The sequence below is a fragment of the Lissotriton vulgaris genome, chromosome 3_2 (assembly GCF_964263255.1).
Source record: "Lissotriton vulgaris chromosome 3_2, aLisVul1.2, whole genome shotgun sequence".
In the NCBI taxonomy this organism is placed as follows: Eukaryota; Metazoa; Chordata; class Amphibia; order Caudata; family Salamandridae; genus Lissotriton; species Lissotriton vulgaris.
The window spans coordinates 178643705-178656887 of NC_141690.1; the positions used below are offsets into that span (position 1 = coordinate 178643705).

Consider the following 13183-nt stretch of genomic DNA (forward strand, 5'->3'; position numbering starts at 1 on the left):
CTTTATTACAAATGTCACAAAAAGATGTTAATATTTCACTTCTGTTCTTGGATTTTCGTCAATAAAATACACTGAACATAATCTTCACAAAAGTTATTTACAAAAGTTTAAGCTATTGCCATTTATAAATTACAATCACTTTTATTTTAGTATTAATTATTAAAAAAAATTAAAAGCCATTGTTATTTGTAATATCAATACATCCAAGTCACGTAAATACAAAACATGTTGCATTACAAATGCTATAGGTGTCATATTTGCGAAAGTTATAACTATTGGCATTGTAAATGACAAAGCTATTAATTTAGCTATTTTCAAAAACAACACTGTGACCCGGTCCCTGTTTCACCCCCGCCTGGACTGTGCCCCCCTGAAACCTTACCGTTGTCAAGGACTTCCCACTCACGCACTTTTAGACCACCCCCTCGGGTCCGTAACAGTGTCAGAACGAACAGCATGACCCACAGTGCCCCGCCCCTCTCTCTGTTCCAGGAACCTATCACCGGGCCTCAGGCACCGGAAGTACGTCACCGTGAACTCGGAAGTCCCACCTCCGAGGCAGCGACAGCACCAGTGAAAAGCGAACGCCACTGTGAGGACGAGGTCGGAGCATTGTGGCAGGATACTCAGACTGGTGTTGGAGAGCGAGAGGAAGAGCAAGCCGAAGAAGACGAGTGGTCGGAGGACTGGTGGAGCCCTTGAGGAGGTGGCTGAAGAGCGGCCGTAGCTCAACTGGAGAGCTACGGCGGACCGCGTGAGTAGCGTAAACCTCCCCGTGAGCACGCTAGGTGTTCAGTGTATATATTGTATAGCTCTCTCACCTTTAGGCACTTGTCGCACGATAACTGCACTGTGATTATTGTAAAGCACTTCACCTTGCAAACGCCCCCCTTCCCGCCACCGTCACCCTAACACTCTTTTCTCTGACCTACTTCCCTGTCTTCCGTACGTTCCTCTTCCCCATAGAACCCTACCTCACTAGTCCTTCTTTTCTTCCCACGCACGTCCCGGTGTCGGTGTCAGCATACGATTGAGACCCAGTTCGGTCTAACGGTCCCTTCTCTCTCTCTTATTGCCCTCCGAGGTACCTCCCCAGCAACGGAGACGAAGAACATCCCGAGACCCGGCAACAGAAGATCGTCGACCAGGAAGAACCACCCCGTCTTACCGGACTACCTTTGTCATCCTGTCTATTGACTTTCGTACCAATAAAGCTCAACTATAGCCCACTATATCCGGCCTCCTTGCCTGATTTTCCGGCCCGCGACACCCCCACGATCACAAACACATTAATAAAAAAATAGTAATTTACAAGACCAATAGCACAAACTTTCCTAATGCGAGACCTATTGCATTGCAAATGCTTGTTTTATGTCCTTTCCAGGGTGCCTTCTAGACACAATCTTTATGTAGAGTTATGCTCTTCACGGCAAGGTCATCTCTAGCACCCACAACAGAGGCACAACAAGGTGTGACCTTCTGCACCCGACTTTCAACAGCAACTCTGACCATGATTGGGAAAAGAGACAAAAGTCTGGCCCCTCTAAACAACAGAGACTACAGTCCCACCTTTCGCCCCACTATCTATTAAATGGCAGTGCTTCAGGAAGTCTAATCATCAGCTCTTACAGCAAAAGATCCAAATCGAATTTCTAAAGAGAGCCCTGACTCCTCCCTCCAGCTTCGGGATTGTCAGCAATACACTTCCACCGTCTGGAAAAAAAACATCTTGTGTACATGAACATGCAAGAGGCTTACAAAAATGGAAACCACAAGACTACATTATTATGGTTCACAACTACACACAATATATGCACCAAACAGGCCATCCATACAAGTATGTATAAACATACACTGGGATGTTAGCGTTAGGAACTTGGTCAGTGCATAGCTAAGTGGACCAGTAGACATAGAAGTACTCTATGCACACACACAGTATTGCTGTACACGTAGGTGGTAGTACATAAAAATTCAAAGAAACAATATTTGCAGAGAAACAGTAACTATTCAAACAATTGGAAAAAGAAGAGGGTGACGTCAGATAGTCCTTTGGTTCTTTTTAATTTCTCAAAGCTTTACAACAGCCAGCCGACACGTGTTTCATCGCTTGCGCAAATCTTCAGGGCTGGAAACAACAAAATAATGCTTTTTGTAGACAAGACACAATCTTAGATGACGATTACATATTGATTGGTGCTCAAGTTCAAAAATGACGACAAGTTCAAGCATGAAATGGTGACCAATGGTTGAAAATCCTGACCTGCTAAATGAAAGACATCTTAAGCAAAGTGCACTTAATTTGGTGGTCCAACTAAGGGGATTGTGCTGGACTCTAGATTTTTCGTGAATTGACACATCACAGCGTGTGTGTGGATTGGCACACTGTGAAAGATCACCAAGATCTAGCATGCACGAACAACACCCGAGATAAATGTTAACGTGCGCCGTGAGCAGTGAATCTTTAATGAACAACGTGTCTATCCGATCGGGCATAATGCTAGGCAGACATTCAGGTGATCTTAGTGCTATTTACCACTTCAGTGGTGTGTATCTTCCAAAAAGTCATATTTCAACACATACCTCTAGGTAGCTGCGTATAAGCCAAAGGTCTGTAGAGAACCAAAATTATACATGGAAGAAAAAAGTAAAGCAAATAAAAGAAAAGGGAGAAGAACAAAAAGTGGGAAAAGAAAATTAAAGAGTGAGTTATATGTACAAGGCAAGTGGTTGGTCAGAACACTAGAAACCTGCTATGTAAAATCAAAGCAGGGCGTAAAATAATAAACTCAAGCTCACCGCTCTGCAGGTGATATTTCCGACCCGGTAGGGCCCAAGACCATCTTAAAATTCGAATACGGAAATGAGGGCATGGACTGAAAACACAATTGGAAGAAGAGAAATCAAGATCTGCAGAGATGCGTAAAATATGTATAGTCTATCTATTACATAGAACTTATACTCAGAAAAAGCCCATACTATATCTGTCCACCGGCCCCATCTTAATCATTCCAGGTTTAGGATTTTTAAAGAGGAGTAAAAAAGGTGAAAACTCTATATATAAGTCATAAGCTACACCGTGGGTAATCATGACTGAAAGTCATAGGGGTTTTTCAATGGTGTCAGTCAATCCGTGCATTAAGAGACATTATGAACAATTGTAAACACATTGGATGGGGAAGCCTGCTATGCAGTAGTATTTAAGCAGCCTAATCCAGAGTTGGATCTAGGACAACGTCTGGCTATAAGGGTTATATAAGCCACCACGTGTATGGCCAAGTGCTCAGCTATCGAAGTCAATTACCTTGAAGCTATGATAGCTTCTGCGTTACGCCCGGGAGCGTTTCAGTATGTCCCAAAGGAGCGGATAGCTCCAATTTTATTCGTGGTCTGAAAAACATCAAACATTAATGCTAAAAACCGTGTTGTGCTGTAGCCAAAGCGTCATACCATTAAAATCTCGTGTCACGGTAAAGGACCATATCACGTGCTATCCTTTAGTTGCGAAAAGCCACTCACCTCGCTATAAAATGTGGCGAGAGGAGCTCTGTGCCCTCCGTGATTCGTTATCTAGACAAATCAAAAGAAAAAAGCAGGGCTCAGATAATGCCCAAATGGTATCAATAACTTTGCGGTATACAGTAATTGCCAACTGCCTGTAAGTGCGCTTACTTGTATCGTTGTTAGTTTTCGCAGAGGTGCTGCTCCCGGGTCGCCGTGTTCCTGGTAATGGACACTTGACCCGGAAACAGCCGCCTCCTTAAACGTCAGTTCCTTGTCATGTGACCTTGAAAAACGGACTTGAGCGTGTATCCACGTGTATCCACGTTCATGGACGCCTCACCTGGAAGTGAGTATAACTGCACTCAACCGGGCGTTTTGAACACCCAGTTTGTGGGTCAAGTATTTTCTCAAAATTGTCGATTTCAAAAGAGAACACCCTAACAGCACACCACTGGCCCGTATAATTGACCCGTGTGCGGGAAAAATCGAAATGTCTGAAAAAACTGCCTCAATATATTTGCAAGAATAAAGTGCTTGGTATTTTGCTTATTAATCACGGAGAGAAAAAATAGTAAAAGGAAATATAGTAGTATTGTTGAAAAGTCCCCAACACTCAGTCAGGATGATTATTCGTGAAGTGATAGTGGGTGAATTAAGACATGCACGGATTCAGTCGATCTTAAAATTGTGCATGAAGATGTCTCTCCAACCACTCTTACATTGTATCATAATGGAGACATATGTGTTCAGAAATATTTACACTCTTATAATAACGTTATCAAATACGAGAAGAGGTGCTGTCATTCCCTGTGGGTGTATTTGCATTGAACACCCCATTCAAGAGTATACATGACAACGTTAATCACTTAAAATTATATCCTCATATAGTTGCATGGATAATCTTCCATAGTTAATGAAATGACTTGAAGTACAGTGGATAGAAGTGGAAAAGTAGTTTAAAACGCACGTTTACACGTGCAGTTTACACGTGCGTTTAGTCTCAACATACGACCTATCCATAACTAAGCATTCTTAGCACTACTTGGTATACATGGTCAGACACATAAAATGCCTCAGAATAGGCTTTCTGATATATCTTGGTCGAGTTCTGTTAGCGTCCCCTTGGGATGGAACGCGTAACAAGGTATATTTGTAGAATGATACAAACATGAGTAACTGTTTTCAGGCGTTGTGGACAGAGATATATAACAGTTAGTCTCCCAAAAAGAATTGAAACTCCGAGTCATAGTTCAATCCCTGACCCACCGCGTGCATCCTCATTATCCACATAGCTTCAGCACGTCTGAGTTTGAGTTCTCTGTTGCCCCCTCTAACTCCCATGTTAACTGTGTCAATGCCAAAAAAGCGAACTGCTCTGTTTCGGTTTGTTGACAACCTGCTACGTGCAGTGCCACGGGGTATTAAGGGTCATGTTTCAGTATTGCCCTCATGTGTTCCGAGATTCTGTCCTTAAGGGGTCGGATCGTGCTGCCGCCATATTGTTTGCCACAGTTACATTCAATGATGTATACCACGTATTTGGTCATACAGTTAATGTTTGTGTCAATTGTGAATGTATCCCCTTTCGGATAAGAGAATTGTTTGGTGCCATATTTGGCCCATCTACACATCACACAGAAACCACATTTGTAAAACCCTATGCTCAGTGTAGACAACCAATCAATGGGGCTCGTGCCATGTGGTACTGTCGGGCTAAGTCTATTTCTGAGTGTGTTGCCTTCGCATAAAAAAATTTGAGAGCAGATGGAGCCCCTGGTCCAAATGGCCTCCCCAACGCTCTATTTAGGCAAGAACGAAAGTTTTGGGCCAGCCAACTATCTCCTTTGTTTTGTCACAGCCTAAGCACCGGGAGAATTCCGGATTCCTGGAGGGGCAGTATTTTACACCCGATACACAAATCAGGAGCCCGCTCAGATCCAAATAATTATAGGCTAATAGCCTTAATAGATGTGGAGGCCAAGATCTATGCATCCAATCTTCTGGTAGATCTGGAATCCTGAGTCAGTAGCAGAGGGCTAATTCCTCTGACACAAACAGGCTTTAGGGCTGGAATGGGCACTCTCACAAACTTATACGCGCTAACCCTCCTGGCTAAAAAGGCAATCGATAATTCCTCCACGCTTTGAACTTGCTTTTTAGACTTGACAGCGGCTTTCAATAAAGTGCCTAGATCCAAACTTTGGGCCAAAATGAAAGCCTGGGGCGCACCGCCAAAGCTACTGGGAGCAATTATAGAGCTATACTCGCACACCTGGGTTCAAATAAAAAAAAGGAGACGGCCGATGTTTAACTAAGAAATTCATAACTTTGAACAGCCTAAAACAAGGCTGCGTGTTGGCCCCCAGCCTTTTCAACATCTACACCGCAGACCTAGAAAGTGATCTCCAGGGAGATCCACCAAAACTGGGACAAACACCCATAGTTAGTCTACAATATGCAGACGACATTGTGCTCATTTCAAAAACCCCAATCAGCCTACAACGTTTGATTTCCAAACTCGCGTCCTACATCACCAAAGCACAATTAACTATAAACCTTAAAAAATCTAATATCTTATGCTTCTTCAGCTTCCAAAAGAAAAAAACAAAATTTGTATGGAGGATAAATTCCTCTATATTGACACAGGTGGACAAATATAAATATTTGGGCATTCCACTTGACCACCAATTAAAGTACAACCACCACTTAGAACTGGGGAAATCAAAAGCCAAACAGCTTCAATTCGCCTTTAAAAATATACAAACAAAACTAAGTGGTAGTTCTACCGGCCATATGCTAAAGATCGTAGCTGCCAAATTCTTGCCATCGCTTACATATGGCTCGGAAATGATGGCAACCAGGGACTCCACATTGCTAAATCTAGCCCAATCCAGACTGTTTAAAAACCTCTTCTCGATCCCGAGACACATCTCATAAGCCCAAATATGCTTGGAATATGGACTAACTAATCAGACTCCGGCAAGACAAGGTGCTTTGGCCAAATACTACTGGCGCATGAGGGACGCTGAAGAGGACACCCTTGCCCATTTCTGCTGGCTAGAGGTAGAAAAACAGGCCGGGTCCTCTAATTCAACATACAAATCCCTCAGGCAAGTGCTTGTTTCATTAAAGCTGGAAGAAACCTGGCCTTCACCCATATCTTACAATGCCTTTAAACACTTCACCAACAAAGCCACCAAACAAGCATCGCTACTAATTGACAAAGCCGCAGTGGCCGGAAAAAGCCATGCCTGGATTGTGCTGCCAACTTACAAACATCTGAAACCCCAGCCATACTTGCAAGATTGTTTTAGGGACTATTATAAGAGGAAATTAAGCCTTCCGAGGCTGGGATGCCTCGAGTAAAGACCTCACCCCCAAATGGCAACAGTCCTGGTCAACGTCTGCCGGTCGTCTCTATGGCAATGCCACGGAGTCTTTATTGCATTTAATATGCATATGCCCTGCTCTGCAAAAACGAAGGAAAACGCTTTTGCTCCCAGGTGAGAACTTGCAGGGCAGCTGTGATAGAATGCCTCAGAGGGTCCCGGATAAAACTAGCCTGCAAAACTATAATATTCCTGGCTCATGCTGCAGAAGAGCTAGAAAACAAGGCAGTAATTAAAGATGCCCATGGCCAATCGGTCTCATCACGGCTGCCCCTGGACTCCCACTTCCCTTCCTAATGGTTATCCCTTTATTTTCACTTTTCTAGGCTGTGTTCTCCATTCTGAGTCAAAATGCGTATTTTCCACCAAATTCATTCTTTCCCCAAAGTATTTGCTCTTTCTCCTAGAACAATTATCAGTTGTTTCGTAGCTCCAATGAGATAGTCATACCTTCCCTCAGCTACATCCTTATAATTTTATACTGCGATTGTGTATTTGTGTAACTTTGTTAAGATTATGTTTTAAACTTATTATTTTTCAGGTGATCTTAATCTTGTTTTTATGTTGACCTTACGATGTACATGCTGTTTGTATGGTGGTAAGACTCTCAGACTCTTACGCAGTGTATGGTGAAGTGAGTTAAACTCTGTGACCAACCTGATAGTCCTATTGGCTGGTTTCTTGCATTCCCGCGTGTGTAATGTGTCTGGCCTGTTAGTTTTAGCAAGTCTTCGTACGGCTTTTCTGATGGTGGTCTCAGAATAACCTCTTTTGGAGAGCCTGTCCGTCATGCTGTTAATGCAGCAGGCAAATTCTGAGTCCTCACTGCAAATCCTTCTGGCGCTGAGGAACTCCCCAAATGGTATAGAGTTAATTTGATGAGGAGGATGTGAGCTGGAGGCATGTAATACCGAGTTGCAGGAGGTAGACTTCCTAAAGAGTTTGCTGTGAAGTGTTTCATTGATTACATAAAATTCCACATCAAGGAATTCTATTCGAGTTCTGCTGGACTCCATTGTGAATTTAATCTCCCACGTGTTCTTATTTAAGTGAGTGTTTGAAGAAGCTGGCTAAAAGTTCTTCTGACCCGGACCATAAAAGAATGCAATCATTGATGTATCGACCGCAAATGATAATGGAGTCGATAAAATCAGTGCCTTTTTGTCCCCAGATTAAGTCAGACTCTAGAGTGCCCATAAAGAGGTTGGCAAATGATCGAGAAAACTTCGACCCCATCGCTACCCCCCTCTTTTGTCGGTACCATTTATGGTCAAACACAAAAAAGTTTTTACTTAGTACTAATTCCATCATTTCTGATAGCATATCTGTGTGTTGTAAAAGTGATGCTGGTCGATTCTGTAAAAATCTATTCATGGCCTGTAAGCCCAAATCAATGTTAATGCTGGTATATAAGGATACCATGTCCATAGTTACCAAAATGGTACCGGGTTGCCACTGGATATCAGTTAGTGTGCTCAGAATGTGTCTGGTGTCCTGAATATAGGAAGGGAGATTTTGCACCAAAGGCCCGAGGAAGAGATCCACATATTCTGCAATTCTCTCCGTCGGACCCCCTATTCCTGATACTATGGGTCTACCAGGTGGAAATGGCAAGTTTTTGTGTACTTTAGGTAAAGTGTAAAGCCAAGGATAAGTAGGTCTGAATACCTTTAAGTATAGATATTCCTCATCATTTAAAATTCCCGATTGTTTCCAACTCAGAAGTCTACCATTGATCTCAACCGTAAGGGGGTCCATAGGGTTATAGCTAATCTGTTCATAGCATGTGGTATCTGCTAGCTGTTTTAGAATTTCACCTTCATAATAAATGCGGTTTATTACTATCACATTGCCGCTTTTATCGGCCTCCCTGATCGTGATAAGGTTATTCTTGCTGAGTGTTGTGAGAGCCAGGCGCTCTCCTTGTGTCAAGTTGTCATGGTATTTAAAGACATTTTGTGTATGTTTGCAATTAAGTCTATCAATGTCTTCCAATACACATTTATAAAAATCGTCAATTGAATTGCCCCCTGATAGTGTAGGTATCCATTTGGACTTACATCTCAAACCACTCGAGATGCCAAAGTCCGGATCTATGTTCAACTCTAATAAAAGTCTGTCCGTGTCATATGGGGAATCTTCTACATCAGTAATTGACAAGAGCAGATAAGTAGCGTGTACATCTTTTATTGACAAAAATTCATTTGTGTCAGTTAGAGCAGGAATAATTTTAGAACCAGCATTAGTTCTTACTTTATCTGCAAAGTGTTTCTTCAATTTTAGATTCCTGATGAACTTGAAAAGGTCAATTTTAAGTTTACATATGTCACCCAAGGCGTAGGGATTGAAGCTTAAACCTTTGCCTAGTAGTGAGATCATATCTTCAGTAAGGTCACAAGAGGAGAGGTTGATGACTTGCACCTCCGAGGAATCTGTGGATCCTAGTTCCTGGTTGTCCCTGATCTGAACTTGCTCTTGTAACCTCCGGTGCTCTGGTCTCCTACCCCTGCAGGTTTTGGATCTGGGGGATCTCTTTGTGCCGTGAACCTGTTGCGCCCCTTCTTATGCGTTGAACCTCTCGTAAAAAAGCAGTACCACTGGCTGTGGGTCCCTCTGCATTCTCAGGTTCACTCTCACTGATACCTGTGGTGCTAAGTGAGGTATTGCTAGAAGACACAGAGCTGGCTCCTGTGCCTGGGGGGTTACCTATGTTTCTGACTGCAGTGTTGGGAATCAAGGAATCATACTTCCTTGCATAGGTAAATATCCTGCCTTGCTGATAGTCTAGCTCATCCCTATTAAGCTGTCTAGCTTTTCTGTTCTCAATGTCAGACTGTTGCTTTAGAAGAATATCATCTGAGATGGTACAGTTCTTGACTGTGGCTTCTGGCAGGTTAAGGTCTTTTATCTCCTGCTCTACCACGGATATCTCCTCCTGAAGCTTGGTCACTTTGCGCTCGGCACTCTCTATTAAGACATCCATTAGCGTCATTGAGTTGTGTGTTAGTGAGTCTTCCCATTTCCCCATGAGATCTGTGTCTAGCTCATCATAAGTGGGGAAGATCTGGCCTCTTAAACCCCTCGGTATTCTTTTCAGTCTTAAGTACTGTTTTAATGTGGTTCCATCCCACCATTTAACATTCTCTTGTTTTTTTAATTTCTCTAACTTCATGAACTTGTCTCTTAGACCCTCTTTAGGTGGAGGGTTGGTGGTGGAGGGTTGGTGCTGGTGGTGCCTGTCTGGGTTGACATGCCTTTTGTCAAATTTTCAAAAAGTTCCTCTGCAGCTTTACCACGGTCCATAGTGGACCCCGCAGATGAAAAAGTATAGGTCAAAACCACTCTAGTGCGAGCGTTTGGAGAGTGCTGGGCGGCAGCCCTTGATTGACTTAAACAGTGAGAAAGACAGAACGGTTTTTAGATATCAATCTAGCACTGGGTGCACGGCCTGTTATAGAAGCACTAACAAAAAGTTTCCGTGGTGCAACTGGGTAAGTGGAAAACCATATAACCACTCAAAGGTAAGGCCAGAAAACTGGCAAAACCCAACAAAATCAACATAGAAGTACCCTATGCACACACACAGTATTGCTGTACACGTAGGTGGTAGTACATAAAAATTCAAAGAAACAATATTTGCAGAGAAACAGTAACTATTCAAACAATTGGAAAAAGAAGAGGGTGGCATGAGATAGTCCTTTGGTTCTTTTTAATTTCTCAAAGCTTTACAACAGCCAGCCGACACGTGTTTCATCGCTTGCACGAATCTTCAGGGCTGGAAACAAAATAATGCTTTTTGTAGACAAGACACAATCTTAGATGACGATTACATATTGATTTGTGCTCACGTTCAAAAATGACGACAAGTTCAAGCATGAAATTGTGGCCAATGGTTGAAAATCAAAGCATTATTTTGTTGTTTCCAGCCCTGAAGATTCGCGCAAGCGATGAAACACATGTCGGCTGGCTGTTGTAAAGCTTTGAGAAATTAAAAAGAACCAAAGGACTATCTCACGTCACCCTCTTCTTTTTTCATAATTGTTATTATTGTGAATTGTATTATCACAAATTAAAATTACAGTAAATGTGATTATATACATTGATGATTATAATAGTAATTCTGATTATATTAAGTACACCAAGTCAAATATACAAACGTTTTAATTAATTTATTTTTCCACAGCTGGTGGCGAATGACCATGCAGCATCATGAACAAGACTGAAACAAGCACATCCTGTCCCATTGTAGAATTAATTTATGGTCAAATGTTCAACATTGAGTTATGATGACATGCCCGCAGGGCTAATCATTATGGAAAACTTTGTTAGAGGCAGCTCAAGTAAGGAATAACATCCACTGTTAGAAATGTTAAAAGCAACACAGTTCACCAAGTATTTTATGAACAGGATGCGAGTCCAGCCCGTGGGCTGATAGAGGAGGGAACTTGGGCGGATGTGGAACCCTGGCAAATGCGTATGGCGAAGACATCTAACTTCGCAAAGGGGGTAGCAGTTATTTCCTGGAATGTCAAGGGAATGGGATCTCCACTTAAGAGAAACAATTTCCATAAATACCTTACAGGTAGGGGATCCCAAATCCCCCGGATTCAGGAAACACACCTAATGGGGCCCGAAACAGATAGGTTAAGATTAAGATGGAGAGGTGAACTTTACGCAACGTCCTACTCCGCGTACGCCAGGGGTACATTAATCTGGAAAAGAGCAGGAACACCATTCAAACTAATACACTTAATCATTGACAAAGAACGACAATATGTTTTGGTTCAGGAAAGACTGTAAGGTAAAGAAATTACCTTAGGCAGTATCTACGCCCCTAATCAAGAGCAGCTGAGCTACCTCCATATGCTGTCCACATCCTTGGCTGTTTTTTCACCGGATACTTTCTTGCTAGAAGGGAATTTTAATTGTGTACTAGATATCACTGTCCCCTTCAGGGGAGGGAAGAACCTTTCTAGATGAATGAGAAAAATGCCACCTGGATCATGGGAATGGCTTGCGAATTGGGGGTTGCTAGATGTGTGGAGAATGCACCATGAGGTGGATCGCACATATTCGTACTACTCAGCAGTGCACAATTTACACAGCAGAATAGAATGGTTTGTATGTTCCCACAGAATATCATAGACAGTAACACACACAGAATATCTGGGAAGAGCCATTTCTGACCATAGCCCAGTATTACTACGCTACACCACAATAGGAGAAAGACAGCTAGCCCCCACATGGCACCTGGATCCTACAGTACTGGAAGACACATATTACAGAAACTCCTCAGTGGAAAGTATTTCAAATTACTTCACTAATAATCAAGGGACTGCATCCACACAATCCGTGGAATGGGAGGCATTCAAAGTAGTGGTGAGAGGGCAAGGCATTAGCCAATCAATAGTAGCTTTAGTGGAATTAAGCAAAGAGGTACACATGATAGAACAGAAACTATGTGTGCTGGACAATGCAGTAGGAGGTAACAAGGTAACAACAGCAGAGGCCCCAGCAGCAAGAAAGCAGTACCATACCACACTAGAGAAGTTGCGGACTCACGACCGTAAGCATTACATCACGAAGGTGCATTAGGAAGAGGGAAAGGTGGGTAGAATGCTGGCATGGCTCATAAAAAACAAGTCTAGGAGCCCTCCTATTACTAGGATATGCACACACGGAGGACAGCCCATATACTCCCCCACGCTGAATAATCAAGAATTCTGCAATTACTATAAGACATTATATGGAGCCCCCCTCTCACCTTACTAAGGAAATACTAAATAATTACCGGATGCAAATACAGATAAAACAACTAGATGAGGAACATCATGAGACACTAGGGGCCCCTATTACCATACAGGAGATTCGCGCTGCGGTAAAAGTGTTAGGAACAGGCAAAAGGCCAGGCCCAGATGGAATACCAGCGGAATATTACAAAACCTACTTAGGGGTGCTAGCGCCACACCTCAAGAAGGTATATGCCTTGGAAAATAAGCTTGCTCCCTGAGTCGACTAGAGATGCAGTAGTAATACCCCCAGCCATAAGGCAAAGAGCAGGATGCGAAAGTAGCAGATTTTCGTCCTTTATCCATGCTAAACCTAGACTTTAAGATCTTGAGCAAGGTGTTGGCCCTTAGGCATCTCCCCCACATGCAGGGACTAGTACACGACAGCCAGAATGGGTTTATACCCACACGTACTACCTCACACAACCTCAGGAGACTATCACATCAAGTATCACCCAACAATGCAGGCTCGCTAAAGAGCAATGTTGATGTCGGTAGTCTTAG

General features: G+C 42.8%; 1 protein-coding gene and 1 long non-coding RNA gene across 5 annotated transcripts in view; both read right to left on the bottom strand.

Annotated features, from left to right (window-relative positions):
- Window positions 1–13183, bottom strand: part of RGS12 (regulator of G protein signaling 12) — a 691597-nt gene that overhangs the window by 506848 nt on the left and 171566 nt on the right. The gene's annotated exons all lie outside the window — the stretch shown is intronic.
- On the bottom strand, window positions 2021–3721 carry LOC147725482 (uncharacterized). Its single transcript, XR_015309781.1, has 4 exons — window positions 3670–3721; window positions 3517–3567; window positions 3302–3387; window positions 2021–2125 (listed from the first exon to the last, which is right to left on the bottom strand). It is a non-coding gene; the product is annotated as an uncharacterized LOC147725482 (long non-coding RNA).